General features: G+C 37.8%; 1 protein-coding gene and 1 long non-coding RNA gene across 3 annotated transcripts in view; one reads left to right on the forward strand and one right to left on the reverse strand.

The window, feature by feature from the left end:
• Nucleotides 1-798: 798 nt before the first annotated feature.
• Nucleotides 799-17,496, reverse strand: LOC128633731 (uncharacterized). The gene is made up of 3 exons (XR_008397115.1): nt 17,054-17,496; nt 4,819-7,796; nt 799-2,379 (listed from the first exon to the last, which is right to left on the reverse strand). It is a non-coding gene; the product is annotated as an uncharacterized LOC128633731 (long non-coding RNA).
• The window catches only part of si:ch73-63e15.2 (protein strawberry notch homolog 2), a 70,372-nt gene continuing 60,067 nt past the window's right edge, over nt 12,000-22,304 (forward strand). For both annotated transcript variants that reach the window (XM_053683372.1, XM_017478160.3), the window contains exon 1: nt 12,000-12,186. The gene's annotated coding sequence lies outside the window, so the exon portion shown is untranslated. The remainder of the gene's footprint in view (nt 12,187-22,304) is intronic.

Consider the following 22,304-nt stretch of genomic DNA (forward strand, 5'->3'; position numbering starts at 1 on the left):
AGAGCTGCCAAGGGCAGCATTTTTAATCAAAGCTGTGGCTTTATACTGGAGCAGCTCTCTAGCAGTTCCCACTGTAAACACTAAGAAATTTGGAAGAACATCAAAGATCTTATTTATATCACATAAAGGTATGGGTTGAAATAAGATTTCAAAACTTTTTTTTTGGACTGTACTCTAAATTACTACTACTACTATTATTATTATTATTATTATTATTATTATTATTATTATTATTTATTTTTTTATTTTTATTTTTTTTAATAGTGTTAAAAGTAAATTTTAAATGAGTCAACAGGAATTTTGTGCACAGAAATCATATAAGTAGGGTTTCCAGTTCTGCGTAACCAAACCTAACAACACAAAATACACAAACACGAAATGTTTACCTTTAAAACTCCTCAATAACACTGTAACAAATATGAAGCTATTTGTATAAATAACTGGATTCCTCAAATCTAAGAAAACCCTTTAAAATGTCCCAGTTTTATTGCATCTCTATCAGCTGATTTGCACCTGTTTGCCTGTAATATAGCACCAGCTGCGAACATTTTCCAGTCCAGCTGGGATGTAAATTCGCATTGTGTTTTTCTAGAGCATTGCTGCTGTTATATTTTTGAGAAAGAGAGATGTAATTTGTTTCCCAAGAGACTAGAGAGAACTAAAGGGCCACAGTTTGTTGCTTATTTCTTTTCATCAGAAAACTACCGTTTAAAGTTTTATCCAAAAAGACACACGGATAGTTTGTGCTGTTGTCTGGTGGGTTGTTCGCTCTATATGCATTTTCATCCAATACTTTGCTTATGTGTAGTTACATATAGAGATGTATACTATATGTACTGTATATTTGCTCTATATTTTCTTCCATTCAGAGTGTCTTATTAAAAAATCACATGCAGATTTTATTGGCTATGGTACAGGTACTGTATCAAAGTGAACTATAGTCTTCTGACTGACAGAAGTCAGTTAGTCTGGTTGGCTCTATGATGATAGATATATATATTCTTGTGGTCTGTATCATGACCAAGATCCCATGGGACCCAACGGTTTTTACTTTCATGTGGTCAGTAGCGGGTAGTGAGATATGAAGCTTGCAGGACAAATAAAGGACATGTTTATTAACAGTTAGTCGTGCAGCTTTACACGAAGCATCACTTAAGCTGGCTTAAATTACTAATTTGTTTATATTTTGGAAAATTGAACTAACTAAGTTTATTATAAAATATTGTATTTGGATACAAACAAATGATATTAATTGCAGGAGTGGGGGCGAGATCAGCATTCCTTCGGGAGCAGACAAAAAACCCCAGTCCTGTGCACACTTCTAGTCTTTTCTGCAAATGAACCAGGCTTTAGTTAAGTCTGAAAGAGTCTGAGATCCAATGCAATTATAGTGTGTGGGTCATTAATATGGACAAGTATTTAAACACATTTCCCTGTACTTAGAAATAAAAAACTTGGCAGTTGTTGAGGCAACCAATAATCATTAATATGAAACACATTTTTGTATAATGTTTTCTTGAGTCAGAGATCTTTGTGAAAGTAAGTGTGTAAAAATGTTACACATTTTTTTCTCGAATTTGACATTTTACATTTGTGCATGAATAATACAAAACCTTCAGGAAAGTAATGGGAATATCTTGTTCTCGTATTACTCCGGTGTTGGAAAGTTGGATAACACTACATAAGAGTAGTTTTGGTAAGTCTTTCTTGTGCTTAAATCTCAAGAAAGTCTAATAGTTGTAGTTTTGAATTTGTACTATATAGTCATGTATTTTAAAAGAATTCACCTACCACCTTCAGGCTTCATTTATAAAGTGACATTGTGTAAATAGATTTCCTGTTCTTTTATTTTCAGTACAAGAAACAGATATGAAAAATAGAGGTTGATTGATATAAATCTCACTGGAATATTCCTGTAATGGACTTCAATTCACTCTCGAGGGCACCACTGCTCTTGCCACCCACCTGTGCTTTCAACACAAAGACAGTGAATTCACATTCACACACAACCGCATTTTTACTGAGTGAAACCTATACACAAGCCTGTCACTGTGTACTCATGAAAGGTATTAAATTACAACAACTTGTATGTGGAAATGAAGGAAGAGGATTACTTTGAGTGTGACTCAATTAAGTAAAATACTAAAGCATGAGTGCCATGTTAATACTGTAATAAGTTTCATATACACCTTTGAAAATTGCTTAAATTGCATAAAATTAAGCATGTAAAAAAAATAACATTGAAAAGGAGAAAAAGTAAAAACGTTAACATTTTACCATTTTGAAGCTTAAGGTGCATCCATCCAACCATGCATCCATTTTCTGCTCTGTTTATCCTACACAGGGTCATGGGGGAGTCTGGAGCCGGGATGGGACAACCTGGACAGGGTGACAACTCATCAGAGGGCATAATCTCACACACATTCACATGGCCATTCATACACTATGGGCAATCTGGAAATGCCAATCAGTCAACGCATGTGTTTGGCCTGGGGGAGGAAACCAGAGTACTTGAAGGAAATCCCGAAGCATGGAGTGAACATGCAAACTCCACGTACACAGGGCAGAGGCGGGACTCAAAACCCCAACCCCAGAGGTGCAAGGCAAACCATGCCCAGGTGCATCCAATCAATTTTTAATTATTTTCCAAAAATTAAAAAATTTTATTTCAAAAAATCATGAAATCCACAATATCTCATCAAAGCATATTGTGACATCATTTATCACAATATTTGTATTATATTGTTATATCAACCTCCCTTACTGTGGCACTGATGATCCTAATACATGAGAGTAGACAGAGAAAAGAGCACTAATCGAATATGCTCATCTATTCTATTCTCAGTGGAGAAGGTTTGGACATCTGCAATGATTTATCACCGTTAATGATTTAGAAGGGCACTGAAGCCCAAAACACACAAACAAACAGACCTACACACACTCTTGCTAACACACACCCAGATCTCTCTCCTCTCTGAAGTCTCTGAAGGGCTTCAGTCAGGACTCAGGGGAAAGATTAGCTTATCAACTCTCCACAGTGCAGTTCCTGCCTAATCGATAGCTTGCCATCATGCCTGGGCATGCCTGGACAGAGCAAGGACTTTGGATAACCTGTTGACCCAACTAAAATCCAAAGCCAAACAAAACTAAAGCACTGACACCTGACAAGATCTGACTGTAAAGTCAGAGGGACTGCAGAAGCAGGAGGGTGAGTCGCTCTCAGTTTTCCTCCTGTGTGCTAATAAGTAATGGTCTCCAGTTAATGCTGCTTTTCTTTTTAGATGTTGTGGGAGGTACAGTAAGCATGGAGATAGTGAAAATGTGGTTATCGTAATGATATCCCCACGAGAAACCCAAGGGTTTCTACCGAGTTCTCACATTTCTTCCCATCTCCCAGAAATATGCATGTGCATGAATTGGCTACAGTAAACTGTTTATAGGTGTGGATAGGTGTGGATGTGGCATCCCATCCTGGGTGTTTCCTGAAGATGAATGAATGAATCCAGTGAGCAATCCAAAATTACCTTCATGGAAAGAAGAAACAATTTTAGCCTGAATCTGTATTTGAACTTCAGGCGACATTATTGAATAGAAATCAAGGTTAGTGTACACATAAATTGGTTCTTCTGTCGCTAATTGGGGAATGACATCCCATCTAGGGATTATCCCTGCAGTTAATGAACGAATGAATTTGGTAATTTAGAGTCTAAGCCTAATCCTAGGTGGCATCAACAAAAATGGACCACTATGATGCTTTCAAACTGTAATTCACCAATCCAGACTAATTTACCATGAAGACTAGAACATTCAGCAAGTAGATGAAAAATGAGGTCCACAGGGCACCAGATATCACATTCTGCATAGAGAGCATAAAGATTAACACAATCATGTCTTTGTAATAGAAAATAACTATCCATTTTGAAAAGGTAATTAAGGTGAATATAATTTTCCCCTAGTGACACGGCAAGCGTCTCCCTTGGTTTCTGGAACAGGCTTATGGCTCCCCAAATATTCACCAGTAAAATAGGCATGTTGATCCATAAGGAAGGAAAGATCTCAGAGCCATATTTACATGCAAATAAGGTCTTCCTAATTGCACAGACATGCGGAACAGGAGCCCCTTGCAGGGTGTACAGGGAAGATATTTCTTGGAAGCTTGTACTAATGCATACAGTATTAAAATCATATTTTACTGACTAACATAAATCTTTTGCTGACCATCATTCTTTTACAGTACTTGCCTGTAAGTAATGTCTCTGCCAACAACTTCCTCAACTAAATGACACTTTACATGTTAAGTGTTTCAACTCACACAAAATGATGCGCACCTGTTGAACATTCAATGGATCAATGTCAGAGACACAGAGAAATGCATTATTCCTTCCCTTTAGCACATCTAGATGGAATACAATTCACCAACTTCAGTTCCCCCTGGAGGAAGGTTTGGATGGAAGTGATCGGTATCGCCATCAGATCAAAGTTTCCATCTTACACCCTGACAATTATACTGGCCCACTTTTGTACATTTACATGTACATTTATTCATTTAGCAGACGCTTTTATCCAAAGCGACTTACAAATGAGAAAATACAAGCAAAGAATCGCTTGTATTTTGAATTCAGAAACATCTTATCTCCTGGGATTTCAGACACAACAGTCCCTAGAGTTTACACAGGATGGTGCAGAAAAATCCTTTTGTGAGCGGCAGTTCTGCGGGGTGGAAACACCTTGTTGATGAGAGAGGTCAGAGGAGAATGCCCAGACTCGTTCGAGCTGTCAGGAAGGCTACGGTAACTTAAATAACCACTCTTTACAAACCTGGTGAGTAGAAAAGCATCTCAGATCACACGTCGAATCTTAAGCTGAATCGGCTACATTAGGTTCCTCTCCTGTCAGCCAAAGACAGGAATCTACAGTGAACAAAAACAAAATTGAACACATGATCTTCTTCTTTATAGTTGGAAAATAAGTGTTTAGGAATATAAAATTAGCTCTTTTCTGCTAAGACAATAAGAAATTATTGTAGATGATTTAAACATCTATGACCAGATTTTTTATTTAACAAAATATAGTGTGCCTAAGACCTTTGCACAACACTATAGGAAATACTAAATCAGAATTCATGGTTCTACTGATGAAGGTGTTGCTCAGTGTAGTTATACTTGGCTTTCAGAGCTTGTTCTGAGTTGAATTAAATGTTTGCTTTGTCAATGAGAAAATAGTTAATTCTCTCCACAATGACTGCAATGATACAATGAGTTAATACAATACCTAATTCCATCCATCCATCCATCCATCTTCTATCTTTTTCGGTGTCATGGGGAACCTGGAGCTTATCCCAGGGAGCATCGGGCACAAGGCGGGGTACACCCTGGACAGGGTGACAATCCATCGCAGGGCACACTCACATACACACTCACACACCCACTCATACACTACAGACACACCAATCAGCCTACCATGCATGTCTTTGGACTGGGGGAGGAAACCAGAGTACCTGGAGGAAACCCCAGCAGCACGGGGAGAACATGCAAACTCCACACACAGGGCCACGGTGGGAATCGAACCCCCAACCCTGGAGGTGTGAGGCAAACATGCTAACCACTAAGCCACCATGCGCCCCAATAACTAATTCTTTGTTTTAAAAATATTTGATTAAAGATATTTAAGGGCATGTGTTGATTTGCTTTTAAAGCACAGCTAACAAACTATCAACATACTTTAGACCATCAGACACCTTCATGTGCTAGAGTCCTGGAGACAAATAATAGGTGAAGAACAAGGAGGATGATATGTAAGGCTGTGTCATATCACAGCAAACCAGATATGTACATTTCCCATCATGCACTGTGGCCTACAAACATGGCCGCCATGGACTGCAATTCCCCGGACATTCATTCATTCTAATCACACACACCTGCATCCAATCTCATACACACACCACAGTTTAAAAGGACTTTAGAGGCATTCACTCTTTGCCAGGTATTGAGTGTTATCACCACACCAAGCGTTTGTACCCTGTTCCTCGTTTTGATTCATGTTCTTTGATCTTGTTTCTTGTTTCTGGTTTCTCATTCTCGATTCTTGCCTTGCCTAGTTTATGCCTGCTTGCTGATCGCCTGACCCATTGCCTGTTTTTGACCATGCTATTGTCTCATGATTTGGATTTGTCTGCCTGCCTCTCTTAATTAAAAGCTCTTATCTGCACTTGCATCCATCCTAACCTTCATTATATGGAATACGTGACAGGTTGGAGCTGAAAAGGAGTTCTGATAAAATATTTCTTCACTTCATGTATATAAATCTTTTCCTTCATATATAGAAAATGGTAGAAAAAGTAAGCTGCAATGTAAGAAGCAAGAATGGTGTGATGTTGCAACAGATTTATGTCCCTGTAAACAATTTCATGGTTGGATTGCTAGAGCAGATCTTATAAACTGTCTGTATGCGGGCATCTGATGGAGGGCCTTAACTGATACATGATAGAACAGGGAAGAGCCACAGTGCCTGGCTGTAAATGGAGATAGTGCTGCATTCTTTCTTTCATTCTGTTCGAGATATGCTGCGGTAATCCTCAGGAGAGATTAGTTTAGCTCACCTACCTAACAGGTAAGATAGGGATTATTGATTCCTCCATCTTAGCAAAGGATTAATGCTTAGTTATGTGCTACAACAGATGACTTTTTGAGCACCCCAAAAAGTCATTTATATGGGAATTGCCATCTGTTATCTGAACAACACACTGTTTCCGATTGCAGTGATAAAACTAGCAGAATGGTGCAATCATTTACCATTTTTCATTTACTTTTCTCCAATGAAGGTGAATTGGCATGTCTACGGTTCTCAATCTCTGACTGTGACTCATTCGTCTGAAATGCCACTTTCAGTGAGAGCTTTTCACTGATCCTCCTCTGCTTTTCTGAATATATACACAATAAAAGTAAATGTGTGTGAATGACCATGTCTTGTTACTAAATAAAATGTTCTAAATTTTCCATCTCATTGATTTGTGTCTATATAAATTACAGACAAATATAAAGGAAACACAAAAAAAACCTGACCTGGCCTGTGGGTGAGATATTCTTAGAAGTGAAAAGAATCAAGCTGTTAGCTATTAGATAGAAAACTCATACAATAAAATAAAGGATGCTTTGGTGGACTGTAGCATGTAGCAAGGTGGATCAAGAAGAACATGCCTACCAAAACAGTGAATCCAGTCACCAGAATAACTACAGGCCGGTAGATTCAATACAACACTGATACATTTAACAGAGACCTCAGCATTTAATGAAGGCTGTAACAGAGTTTCTAATAGGTGTTTCTTTTTTTTTTATTATTGTTACTTTTGTCCAGTTTTGCATATGCATTGTGCTTGGCTAAGGTAATAGCAAAGGGTGAATTAACAGTTATTTTAATCTAAAAACGTCTTTCATCCTAATTTATTTAAATATAGTCTTCTCTAGACCTGACTAGGGGTGGATGGTAGCCTATATGGTGATGTACTGTGATAAAAAAAAAAAAAAAAAAACTGAACTAATTATACTGTAAACATCATAGATGGGTTCATAGGCGGCTTTGATTCACGCCTCCACCTCGTGCTTCAGGAGAATCCTCCAGGTGCTCTGGTTTCTTCTCCCAATCTAAAGACATGCACTGTAGGCTGATTGGAATCTCTAAATTGTCTATAGTGCATCACTGTGTGCGATTGTGGCCTGCAGTGGGTTGGCACCCCGTCCATGGTGTCCCCCGCCTTGTGCCTTGAGTCCCCTGTGATAGGCTCCAGGCTCCCCGCGCCCCTGCGTAGGATAAGCGGTACAGAAAATGGAGGGATATACATCAGAGATATTGTTAATAACATCCAAAACATCATTCCCCTGAAATATGTTTTAAAAATATGAGAAAACTGTAGTCCAGCAGTTCATTCCAGCAATCATTCATCTTCAGTAATCGCTTTATCAAGGCCAGGGTTGTGGTGGATTCTGCGCCTATCCTGGGAATACACCCTAGACAGGATGCTAGTCCAGCACAGTTGTCCTTAACCAAATAAGTACAGTACGCTCTGCCAAATCATGGTTATTTTAGATTTACTAAGATGTAATTGAGTATCTTTGGGGTCTTTAGGGGTCAAAGGTCACACCAATGGCTTTGCTGCTTATATGAAAGTCATGAATAAAGACATTTAAGCACGTTATCAACAGCAACAATGAACAAATGATTATTTATTCAACTAAGCATATATTTTATTATTTTATAAGTAAATAATTTAAAAAAAAAATTTTGATAGCACATTTTCCATTATCATTATGCAATTCAGTCAAACATATAGTGCGTTGGTTTCAGATAGCAGTTAAGCATTTTAGATTAGGTTTTTGTTTTTGTTTTTTTGTCAAAAAGTCATCTGGGGGTATTCCAGAAAGCAGGTTATGCAACCTACTGTACCTGGGTAAGTTTACTCAGAGTAAACGGATAGGTTTTTGCTTCCAAAAATGGAGTTAACTTTCAGGGTATCTAAGTAGCCATAGCAATTTCCTCTCTGAACATGACGTGCTCTGGAGTAGGTTATGTTCCAGTGATCGTTTGTTTTGGAGAGCTGACGGAGCATGGCGTGCCCGTTTGAAGAAAGCCACACCGATGGCTTTGCTGCTTATATGAAAGTCATGAATAAAGACATTTAAGCACGTTATCAATAGCAACAATGAACAAATGATCATTTCTTCAACTAAGCATATATTTTATTATTTTATAAGTAAATAATTTAATTGGATTTTTTTTGATAGCACATTTTCCATTATCATTATGCAATTCAGTCAAACATATAGTGCGTTGGTTTCAGATAGCAGTTAAGCATTTTAGTTTTTTTTTTTTTTTGTCATAAAGTCATCTGGGGGTATTCCAGAAAGCAGGTTATGCAACCTACTGTACCTGGGTAAGTTTACTCAGAGTAAACGGATAGGTTTTTGCTTCCAAAAATGGAGTTAACTTTCAGGGTATCTAAGTAGCCATAGCAATTTCCTCTCTGAACACGACGTGCTCTGGAGTAGGTTATGTTCCAGTGATCGTTTGTTTTGGAGAACTGACGGAGCATGGCGTGCCCGTTTGAAGAATGTCAGTGCAAATTACTAATGATGTTTGATCTAGCAAAAAAAACAACAATACCTGACACTGATTACACAGGTAGATGTTGGCCTGCTAATGTATGACATTACTGCCTGTCACACCTCCTCTGGTGCCCATAGGATTACTACTCTTCCTTAGGGTGGCTGTGTCTCAGGTGGTAGAGCTGGTTGTCCATTAATCGTAAGGTTGGTGGTTCCATTCCTGGTCCACATGACTCCACATGCTGAAGTGTCCTTGGGCAAGACACTGAACCCCAAGTTGCTCCCGATGGCAAGTTAGCGCCTTGCATGGCAGCTCTGCTACCGTTGGTGCATGTGTGTGTGTGTGAGAATGGATGAATGAGACACAGTGTAAAATGCTTTAGATAAAAGCGTTATATAAGCGCACCATTTACCTTCAGCCTTGCCAACATGCCTAACACAACCAAAACCATACAACAATAATCACCTACAACTTTGGCAGGATGTGCTGTTGCATGAGGGTCAATTAATACAACCAGTAAGATGCTCAATATACATTCTCAAACAAATACAACTAATATACAAAAGACATAAGGAACATCTAGTAGGGGCGTCACAATTAAGATTACAGTACACACCATATGCAGTAAAATAAAATAAGCATCCATAATACATAAGTGAAGCATTGCCAGTGAAGAGTTATTTCAAAATGCCTTTTGCAAATGGTGGCAGTGTTCATGGTCATCTTGAGCGGTTATGGATAAATCATAAATACCTGGGGGTCATAAATACTAACCTGGGGGGAACACCTCACAGGTGTTCTGGAACCAGAGAACCCCGAGTAAGCAATGTTTGGGTTAATCAACCAAGAGTTCTGGGTTTATGTGAGGGTAAATTAACCTTGCATTCTGGAATACCTGCAGGTCTACCCCCTAGAATAGCTTGGGGTATGATTTTTGTCAGTAACGATTGAGGAGGATAAATGCGCGTTCACGACGCCCTCTAGTGGCAGACAGTTATAACAACGCCGAATAATTCAATTCAATTTTATTTGTATAGCGCTTTTTACAATAGACAATGTCTCAAAGCAGCTTTACAGAAATATCAACATGGTATACAGATATTAAAGGTGCGAATTTATCCCAACTGAGCAAGCCACTGAGTGGCGACGGTGGCAAGGAAAAACTCCCTAAGATGTTTTAAGAGGAAGAAACCTTGAGAGGAACCCGACTCAGAAGGGAACCCATCCTCATCTGGGTAATAATAACGAAGTCACTACAAACTGTCCAACGTTCCTGTCCTGAGCTCAGAGTAGAGCTACTACTGGCTCAATAAAGCATTTTACTCTTATATTGCTCCATTCTGCTGCTGTGAAATGGTATGTGCTATATTAAAACCAATTAATCAAACCCCACACCAAAAGGGTAATCTTCTCTTAATCAGCATGATCACAGCACAAACAAATTAAGTGATTGAGAAGAAGATGATTTGAAGCTCCACATATGAAGAAAGTTCTGGGAATTTTGTCATTTAGAAAACGTCATAATGGATAACAAATATTAGAGCTCGCCCTGGATGTAAAGGACTCCCAGGAATGTCAAGGAAAATAAGAAAAACTATATGTCCTTCAGCACCTTCTCTGTGTTTATTCAATGCGTTAACTATGTCAAGAAACTAAATTATGTCCAGAATATACAAAGCCACAAAATTACAGCTGTACACTATACTAAATCACATTTCCTCATCAAAATTTAGAAAGAAAGAATAATAGTTTGCTGGTTTATTAAGGAAAACATACATAAGCTCACTGTATGTGGATGTCCAATGATGTATGAATGAAGTATGCATAAAACTGAAACAAAATTAATTTCACCAGTCAAGGGGGCTTTTAATGAAGCTGTATAATTTGATTTTGTCATCCAAATTAGCAAAGTTTGGTTTGGTGCAGAAAGTATTAAATTCTCTTTTGCAAATAGATGAAATGTCTTCTATGATGATGAGATTACAAAAATGTGTAAGCATTTTACGATACTGTTCAATAACAATTTAACACCTAAGCTATTAATATTAACTACTAATGAATACTGGATAAATACTCAGTGAATACCACGTTTTCAGAAGTCACATCATCTTCTTGTGTGAATTTTACACATGTAGCCTATATTTAGACACTTCACTTGTAGTGCATGTGTTTTATTCCACCTGTAATTGTGCTAGTTTAAACGTACGCCATGCAGTTTTATTTTTCACATGCGATCAAAATATTAAGCACATGATGTTATAACTTGAACTCACATGGGCAATATCAGGGTATAACATGCTGAAATGGGCCTTCAACCCTTTTTCAAATGTGAGTTCATGTTACTCGCGTGTGAAAAACATACAATGATTTATGATTTTTGTAACTTAAAATGTTATTGTTGTCGAGTTTTAATAGGTCTAGTTAGCTTATTAGATACCAAATGCTTAAAATGGCTACAATCCCATTGGTTACAAGAGAAGTGGAACAATTTAGTTTTGTTTTATTCAGTGCTTTGAGAAACAGTGTGCCGTTATTCCTGTAGATGGCGCAATACACACATTTTCTTTTTCTTTTTTCTTTTTTGTCCTTTTCCCCCTTTTTTAAAAGCGTTTGCCATTTCTGTTGACTTTATGGTTTGAAGATAAAATGTTTATTTTTACAACTTTGAAAAAATAAATTAAAGTTGCGTTTTGTCTCGACTTTACTCTTATTCTCTTTTTCAGATAGAAACTTTCTTTTCATGTCGGTTGTCAAGCACTTTCTTTTCTCCACCAGTATTCCGACCATTACTTCAAGGTCGTCGTACTCCCAAACAGATAGCTGAATGGACGATTGAACGTTTAGGGTCTGTATTGACCAATCGTAACTCAGGAGGCGGGACTTCTGAGTGGTGAAACATGAGTGAGGAAAGAAACAGGGCCGTTCAGCTGAGTCGCGAGCAACGGCGGAAGTGTCTAGAAATGGCCGAGTCTTCGCTAACTTAACTGAGAATAACTATAGTACTATTTACTCTAAACAAAAAAAGGAATTAATTTTATGTCTGGCTGGTCATAACTGAGATTTTTGGGAAAGTGTTACAACCTAAAGGTAAGTTAACAAGGCTACTTGTAACTGACAAACAGCCTGACGATTTTTTCTTCAAATACACAGACGAACTGTTAACACTGCGAGTTCATACTGTTAGAGAATAACTGGCAAACTTAACATTATTATTATTATTATTATTATTATTATTATTATTATTATTATGACCGGTTTTATCCAGCTCATATAAAAAAAAAGTCCTTTTAGATTTTAAATTCAAACACGTATTTGCGGTTATTAAAATGACTGACTGTGTCCTAACTTTTTAATATATAACATTTAGGCAATGAAAAGCAGCTGAGTGACTAACTGTCCATGTTTCTCAAAACAAAACTGTTTAGAAAACTTTAAAAGGCAACAGCATCAGATGTAATACTGTAATTACTGATAATATAGATATCCTCTTCTTACTGATAACATAGATATCCTCTTTTTACTGATAATATAGATAACCTCTTTTGTGTGTATCGTACAATACAGTCAGTTTCAGTCTGACTGTGGATTCAGTCTGAAGTGTGTCGAAATAGAAAGCAAGGGAGGTGTGTGTGTGTGTGTGTGTGTGTGTGTGTGTGTTTGTGTCACTTCTTTGGGATGTGCCGTAGGACGTTGGAAACCTGCATGTCATCACGTTGCCCCAAAACAAACTCCTCTCATTTACACTTTTCTTCTACCAGCCTATTCTTAGGAACAAGGCTGTATTCTACAGAAGAGGTTACACTACCCAGTACACGTCAGGAGAACATCTGTAGGGACCCAGAGCTTACAGAGATGTTTCCTGTTATTACGTAACTTCGTTCTGACAGCATTCCTCGGGTACTTTGTGAAAAAACCAACCAAGAAGTTGTCAGCCAGTGCATAATACATCAGTTTAGTTTCATTCCAGTTAGATATGATTTTTTTTTCTTACTTGTCTCCTGCTGGATTACACAGTTTGGTCGATATGTGCGTAGGCAATTCCAAACAAATGTCAACCTGATCACCAAAAATAAATAAATAAAATAAGACAGAAAAACATATTCGCTTTTTAGGAAGAAAATAAAGTTAAACGTCATTGAGTTCCTAACATTTAAATTCAGAAATCTGAATTCATTTGCTTTGAGTTAACCTTCTTGAAATGCAAACTAGTTTAGTTGAAGTGTTCAGAGAGTCACATATTAAAATTCACATTTTAAATCAAGAGTCTATATAGATATTCGGGACTCAGTCCAGCTCTCAAATTCACTCAGTCAAATTCAGTTTGCAAAATTCACTTTGAATCACATCACACCAAAAATGTCACTTCCATAATGCTATATTTTACTCAATAACCTAGGCCTATATTCAAAAACAACTAATACCTTTTAATTTTTTCTTTGACTCGACTTAGTGGTCGTATTCATTTTATTACATCAAGTAGACATACCGTATAGGTGCCCTTTAATTAGTATTCAGTTTCTGACTGTAGCTCAGGTGGTTCTGTGTATGTTTTTCTTTTGCACATCCTTACAGCAAAGTTGACGTGTTTAACCATGTCCATGTTCAGAATCTGCACAGTTCATCTGTTCTAATCACTTAATTGACATGGGAAAGTCTTCAGGACAGAGGCCTTTGCTGTTTCTAGATAGCATGCCAAGGTCCATTTTTATTTATTTATTTTTTGCCTGGTGAGGGAGTGACTGTTTATAGCTCTTATTACGTAATTGATAACTTGCTTTGCAGGCGTTACACAACATAAAAAGTATGACGTGTTGTTCTTTAATAATTAAAAAATATTTAGTAATATAGTGTGGCAATCAATTTCAGGGTTTGCGTCGGGTTACCATACAGCACTCCAGCGTTTTTTATTTACTCATGGCATCATACCGCATATGTTGTGTTTTATTCCTTGCACAATATATAAAAGTGATACCTTATTTATGCTAAAATTATTCAGGCACTGAGACACTTTGCAAGTCAGCGAGTTGAAATTCCATGCCCATGACATCCACAACCAGTCCATGTATTTATTTATCAGACCGTCATTGAAAATGATTTAATCGAATTCATACAGCCGAGCAGTTGCCACTCCAGATTTATATTCTTCACTAATGTAATTACATGCATTTGCTATTAGTTTCAACATAATTACTGGTATGAATATAGTCACTAGATAACTGTGCAATATCAAGCAATAATGCAGTTGGCCTGAATATGTGATGCAGTAGGTAATCACAGCCGTGTCGATATTCAGAATACCCACATGATTGCAAGATGATTTGTACAACCGCTCTGTAAACAAGAAATGAATATCTTCCGTTTCATCTCCATCTGACGAGCAATCATATTTTATATCAAAAGTTATATTCCTGAAAATTTAATTTGCCATGTCTGCTGACGATGTCGCTGACACTACTGCAGTAACCATTTCGAACTAGGAAGTGGAATTCTATGTGGCGAACACAGATGGGTGGAGTGATACACTATATTAAATATAAGCGCTCTTGGAATGCCGCATGACCATAACGCATAATCAAATTAGTATACCAGAACTAACTCTGTATAACATTATTTAAGATGAATGACTGAATAATAAGCTCAGACTTTAAAGGGTTAAGGGCCTTGTCCATGGAGGATTAAATGAAACATTAAATGGCAGGATGGAAGATAATATATTATTTATTTTTTTCCACTATGCCACACCATTATTCACAAATCCAAACCTAAATAACGAATTAACAATAACATGATGACATAGGGCTTTTGAGCTCAGAGCTCCGTGTGTTATAGGAAAGGAGCGATTCCACACGCCCTACTGTTCATCCATTTCTTTATTAGTCTTCAAGTCTGTAGTTGTGGCTTGAACAGTAATGTGAGGCTCTCTCTCTCTGAGGAATGCTGGTGATTCATTAAACCGCACAATATTCGATGGCTCAATCCCTTTGTGTTGTTTATACTTCAGAGCATTTGATTTTATTCTCTTATAGATTTAATTTCAGCAGTTATTTGTGGTGGCTGGTTATTTACAGAAGCCAAAAATGCATTATTGCAATTGCGAAATTGATTAATTCCTTATAGAGCTAAGGGTGTGACTCGGGTCACAAAAGAAACAGCCTTTCATAAAATATGAGTAGTATTCTTTACACCACTTCTGCATATCAGATATTATGATGTGCTGGCTTGGAACGAGATTGATTAGCTTTTGATTTGTTAAACTGAAAGTAGATCAGTTCTCAGTCATCACCATCACAATTGCAGACTACTACATACATTATTTTCCTGTCAGAGGGTTTTTGTTTGTTTGTTTTGTTTTTTGCATTGGTTGAGATGACATTGTTAAAGAGCAGTGGTGAAACAGAATGAACAGATTCATTTCTGTCTACTTTAAAAAAAAAAAAACATGAACAACTAACATGACCATTGCATTCTATTGCATATGACCGCAGTCCCTCCTTTACTGAACTTTTGATGAAAGCCTGTGTTGATAACAATGTTCTGTGGCTGTCCTAAAAGGAAGTCAGAAATGTTATGTATTTCTAAAGAAAAGAGTGACGTAATTATTTAGTAATATGTTGACCACTGTAGTTATCAGAGAGGAAATGATGTGGTCTGTACTCAGATACATCAACGTTTCAGTTCAGGTGTTTAAGCAAACAATGTGGTGAGATTTTGTTCAGTTGCATTTTAATTAGGTTAGAACACCAACCCCACCCATATTAACAGCAGCCCTACCTAAACATAACTCTAACTTTCTTACTTTCCATACATCTTGAGTACAATGTCAAAGTTGAATGTTTATTGTTTTAAGTGAGAAGTCGCTACTGCATTTATTTCAGAATTTTCATTCAGTCATTTGGTTAACATATTATTATGAACATATATTGCCACTGTCAGATTCATTAATCCAGTGAGATTTTAACTCCTGAACTCTGACTACGTTTACATGGACAACAGTAATCTAATTATTGACCTTATTCTGAATAAGACAATATTGTGATTAAGGTGTTTACATGAGTTGCTTTTAGAATATTCCTTTCATGTTCCCGTGTTACATGTTATAGAACATAGATCGATTAACAGCACACGTCATTACGTCCCCACGCCACGCCGTCCGACGTTCCCTCCAGAATTTCACGTATCAACATACATTTAATCTTCATTATGGTACCCTGTACAGTTTGGGGGTTAAATTTTTTTAGTTACGAAAGCTTCAAGTACAGTTAATTATTTGTCATGCTATATGTACAAATAGATGTTCAGACATAGCCATGGGCTGCGTCCGAAACCACATACTTACCTACTATATAGTAGCTGAAATACACGCATGTCGCCTACTATACAGTAGGTAAGTTCGCGATTTCGAATGCAGCCGTGCTCTCTTGTTTACCGTCAAACGGTTGAGCACTACCGTGTGTGTACGTGTCCTGTCGCAAAATGCGGTGAAACCTCCCACACGATGTTAACAACTCAGGACATGTATCTCATCTGCACTTTATTAGGAACACCAGTACACCTAGTCGTTCATGTGGCAGTATTACAATGCATAATATCATGCAGATACGGGCCAGCAGCTTCAGGTGATGTTCACATCAACCATCAGGGAAAAAATGTGATCTCAGTGATTTTGACTGTAGCATGGTTGTTGGTGTCAGACAGGCCTGTTTGAGTATTTGTATAACTGCTAATCTCCTGGGATTTTCAAGCACAACATTCTCTAGTGTTTACTCAGAATGGTGCAATACAGAAAAAACATCCAGTGTGCAGCAGTTCTGCGCATGGAAACGCCTTTTGATGAGAGAAGTTAACAGAGAATAGCCATACTAGTTCGAGCTGACAGAAAGGCTACAGTAACTCAGACAACCATTCTGTACAGGTGTGGTGAGCAGAAAAGCATCTCAGAATGCACAACACAAACCTTGAGGTGAAGCATAAGAAGAAGGATTCCACTTCTGTCAGTGAAGAACAGAAAGCTGAGGCTGCAGTGGGCACAGGTTCACTAAAATAGGAGATTGAAGACTGGAAAACGTAGCCTGGTCTGATGAATCTTGATTTCTGCTGAGGCACACAGATAGTAGGGTCAGAATCTGGCGCCAACAGCATGAATCCAACCTGCCTTGTCAACAGTCCAGACTGGTGGAGGTGATGTAATGGTGTGCAGAATGTTTTCTTGGCACACTTTGGCAAGAAACACTTGAAAATCTCAAAGGAATGTTTCCAAGGTCTTGTGGAATCCATGCCATGAAGAATTGAGACAGTTTTGAGAGCAAAGAGGAGGCCCTACCTAGTATTAGTACAGTGTTCCTAAAAAGTGCTGAGTGAGTGTATAGTCATGTCTGTGGATGAAGTAAAAGGTTATAGATCTGACACCTCGGCACTGCAATCACTGTAAAACCGAATCAACGAACAGAGCACACGCTGCTTAGTGCTGGAAGAGTCAGCTAATGCCACAGCTCATACATTCACACCAGAGGCTTGCTGTTTCTAGCAGAGGAAATAGATGATTTCTTCAGTTATTATCTTTGAAGCCTGCATTTAGTTCTGTGCTTAAAAGACAATTTTGAATTTCAGTTAAAGGTCTTTTCTTTAAAATCATTAACAGAAATGATCTAATGATCATAGTGAGTCAGTTAATCTTTTATGAGGGAACAAGAAACAGCATGCATGCATTTACAGTATATGAAGAGATATTTATTTCTGTCTTTATGCTCACAGTTAAAGCTAAAGAACTAAAGCCTCAGAGTCAGTGGAGCTTTACTCCACCCCCAGTTTTCCCATGACCTGCTCACATTGTTTCGTTTAGTTGTTCACCGCTTCCAGAACTGACCAGCTTATAATTTCACTATAAACATTGTAGGACCAGGTCCTTCAAGTGTTTCAGATAAGATCGACAGTATAGCTTTAGTTGGACAAATTTTTAACTCATTAGCTAGCCCAAAAGGCAAGTTAAAGCTTCAATGTGCTTGCCCAGTCTCATGTTCTTCTTTCCCAGAACTGGCTTATCCTATTAACTGGTTACAAAGCAGCTACTAATGTAATTTAATTCTAAGCATGACAAACTTATTATACACATTAAAATAAACTGTAGAAAATAAGTACTTGAAGCATTGGGAGGGGCGAATTTATGTAGCCGAAGACTTTATCTTGTCCTGATAATATCTCAGGTAATGAAGCCTTGTGTTTACTCATACGACAATAAGGCAGAACGTCTTTGACTAGCATTTCAGCTATGAGCTGTGGTGTTCTCTTGTCATGCTTAGTTATTTGACCTCACTTGGCTAGCTTCTAAATTTTCATTCACTGAAGTGTTTAAATACAAGGCGATAAAGCGTCATCTGTCCATCACTTTTTAGTCAATATACAGTGCTGCGAAAAAGTATTTGCCTCCATCCTGATTAATTCGGTTGTGGTGGATATATAACACAATAGTTTTAGATCTTCAAACGAAATACAACAAAGGCAACCTGAGTAAACACACAATATAGTTTTTATTTAATTTTTTTATTGAAGCAAAAAAAGTTATCTAACACCTTTCACCAATGTGATAACTGGAGACCAGTCTTTCATTTACTTCTAGAACTAGGATTTACTCCTATTCTTTGGATCATTGTCTTGCTGCATAATCCAGTTACACTTGAGTTATGTTGAGCTTATCCTGAGTTTCAGCTTATGGACTGAAGCCTGGACATTCTCCTTTAGGATTTTCTGGTAGAGAGCAGAATTCATGTTTCCCTCAATTATTACAAGTTGGCCAGGCCTTGAAGCAGTAAAGCATCCCCACACCATCACACTGCCACCACCATGCTTGAGCGTAGGTATGATGTTCTTTTTGTGGTGTTTGGTTTACACCAGATGTAACGGGACTCCTGTCTTCCAAACATTTCCAGTTTTGACTCATCAATCCACAGAACATTCTCCCAAAAATTTTGACGATCACGGTGTATTTTGGCAAAACTCAGACAAGCCTTAATGTTCTTCTGGGTTAGCAGTGGTTTTCACCTCGACACTCTAGTGTCCATGGATGTTATTTTTCCCCAGTGTCTGTCTGATAGTGGAGTCATGAACAGTGACCTTTATTGATGCAAGAGAGGCCTATAGATCCTTTGATGTTGTTCTTGGCTCTTTTGTGACTTCCTGGATGAGTAGTTGGTGTGCGCTTGGAGGAATTTTGGAAGTCCGTCACTTCTGGCAAGGTTCACTACTGTGCTGAGTTTTTCCATTTGGAGATAATGGTGCTCACTGTGGTTCTTTGGAGTCCCAGAGCCTTTGAAATAGCTTTGGAACCCTTCCCAGACTGCTGTATTTCAATCTCCTTCTTCCTCATCATTTCTGGAATTTCTTTCAACTTTGGCATAGTGTGTTACTGGGTAAGACCTTTTAACCAACTTCATGCTGCTGGAAAAGTTCTATTTAAGTGTTGATTTGATTAAACAGGTTTGCAGTAATCAGGCCTGGTTGTGTCTAGTCCAGCTGAACCCCATTATGAGTGCAGTTTCATAGATTTGGGGAATTAGTAACTATGGGGGCAAATATATTTTCACACAGGCCCAGTTGGTATTGGATAACTTTTTTGCTTCAATAAATAACATGATCATTTAAAAAAAAAGTATTTTGTGTTTGCTCAGGTTATCTTAGATTTTGTTCGATTTTCTGCAACAATTTAGTACGAGATATACACAAAAACAGAAGAAATCAGAGTTAGGTGAAATACTTTTTCCCTTATCCAAAAAAATGTCAACATTTCAAGCACACTTGATGTTCCACAGTATTGTCCCACATTTAGATATGATGCAATTTATATTTCAACAGTTATCACCCTTCTTTTCTGTTTATCACCACTTTCTCTGGGCTTGCTGGTGATTCGCTCAGAAATTACACCATTCCATGACTGATAAATATTCTCTAACAGCTTTTCATTTCTCAACCATGCCACAATGTTAATGTTTTAAATCAGCTTCCTCAAACAGTGTAAGCGTGTCTCACTATCATAGTTAGTGACACTTCCTCCTCTTTCCTGATCATGTATTGGCTTCTATGAGCCCTCATGGTTTTTTAACCCATTATTTGTACTAAACCTTGTCCTTGTATATTGGTGCTTCAGTCTTTCTTAGGGTTGGAATTTTTTACTCTGGCTTACGCTCATCACCCTTCCATGATTGATTACGGAAAGATTCCTGTGTAAAATGTGTGCGTGTGTGAAAGGGACTGTAAAGTATAAAACGATATTTAGGCCTCGAAATGAGTTATTGTGTTAGAAACTTTCTCTGATGTTTCTCTGAAACCTTTTTGAATGCACTGTTAATATTAAAACATTATGTAGCAAATTATAGGTAAATTTCTCCTAAGGGAGACAATAAAGGCTAATCTAAATCTAAATTGAAATTATTTGTTAGTATAAGAATGTCTGGCCCTGTCATTCTGGACTAGCAAACAAAAAAAGTGAGCCTTACTGAGCCTCAAGGCTCATATGTCACATACTGGGGCTTTATTATACTGCATTCACAATAATTGGAATCCTCATGTTTCTTCTTGGCCATATTTTGAAATAAAGATAGTTTTACCTAATTTCTGTTTCTCCCCAGTCATGTTGGTTTGGATTGTTCCAGACGAACCTCACACAGCCTTTTCCTGGAAGGTCTAGCAAATCTTTTTTGGCATTGCGTGCTGCATTTTGAATGCAATTGTGGCATCTCAGTGTGTAATTATCAGCTTGTAGAAGCACGGGGTCAAGCGGTGGCTCTGTGGCCTGGAGCCGGACTGCAGGCTCTGACGAGGCATGTTTGGTTTTTGTGACCCAAAATGCAGCGTCACTCTGAGGTCAGGAGGAATCTGTTAGTGGGCTGAGCATGTCAGTAAACAAGTGCAAAGAGCAGTGAAAGAGAAAGACAAGTATAAATAGAGTAGACTGGGAGATGCTTTGTTTCAGAATGCACAAGTCTGGTCACTAATCTGATGTACTGGCAGTGCTTTTTGTCTTACTTTCAGTCAGTTTCAGAAATGTTCTAGCAGACAGCATCATTAAACAGGGCGGCTACCCTCTACGCCACGAGGAAGGTTCGTTGTGACTCACCGGCATTGAATTTGCTGCTGATGGCCTGATAATGGAGACTACACCCACCCAGACTGACTAGAGTGTCAAATTACAGTAATAAACAGAGATCGACAGCTCTAAAGAAGGCACAGGATTGTTAAAAAAATCTGTTTCATTTTTTTCTGAGTATGTTGAAGCTCTAAATAATTACAGGTTGGTGGTACAGAAACAGGTTCTCTGACATGTTTGAGATGTTTTTAGTAACATGGTTGTTAGTAAAATAGAAGGTGCGCTATTCTTTCTTTCTTTATTTCTTTTTTCACAGGCCGTCTGGTTGAGACTAGAAGTGTGCCTTGATTCTGAAATCCTATGAGACGCAACTAAAAGTTGAGTGAGTGGGCATGAGCCAGCAGTCAGATATTAAGCTCAGGGGACAAACAAAGACCACGTACAGTACATTAATATGAACGATACGTATTTATTCATTCATTAGTGTTTATATATTTTTAAAAAAAAGAACCTGTACATTTTGTTAGAAAATATCGCAGTCACATACAAGCATCTGTAATAAACTGTGCAAGCAAAATTACACAAACAGTGTCTAGCTGAGACTGATTATAAACTCGAGTAATCTAGCTGAGATTCACACACCATGCTGACACTTCTGCCATTTCTGTCTCTGAGTCTGTTCCAGTGTTGTCCTTTGCTTCCACAGTCATAGTGGTACTTTGGGTTTAAATCCAAATACAGATACTGATAGTGGCACTGTGTTACACCCATAATATGAACATTTACAGTGTGCATCAAACTGAGGATGTATCCAAACGCAATACACTATTTCCAGCTCAAAATCACAGTTTAAATCTTTGTCTTCAAATTATACTTTCAAGTTTATTGAAAGTAGTCCAGTTGTGCAGACATTATAATTTCGGCAATGTGTAAGCAGTTAGTCTATGTTATGATACATTGTTTTACTTAATACTAAAGATGTTGGGCAAATGTTATGAATTTAGTGCGTTTATGAAGCATGCTTTCATAAGCAAATCTTACTTTTGTAATTTTGCTATCTAAGATCAAATGAATTGTTAATTAAAGTGCTGTCAAATGGCTAAAGTTAAAAGCACTGAATGTTTCAGAA

This window comes from Ictalurus punctatus, chromosome 10 (assembly GCF_001660625.3).
Source record: "Ictalurus punctatus breed USDA103 chromosome 10, Coco_2.0, whole genome shotgun sequence".
NCBI classification, from domain to species: Eukaryota; Metazoa; Chordata; class Actinopteri; order Siluriformes; family Ictaluridae; genus Ictalurus; species Ictalurus punctatus.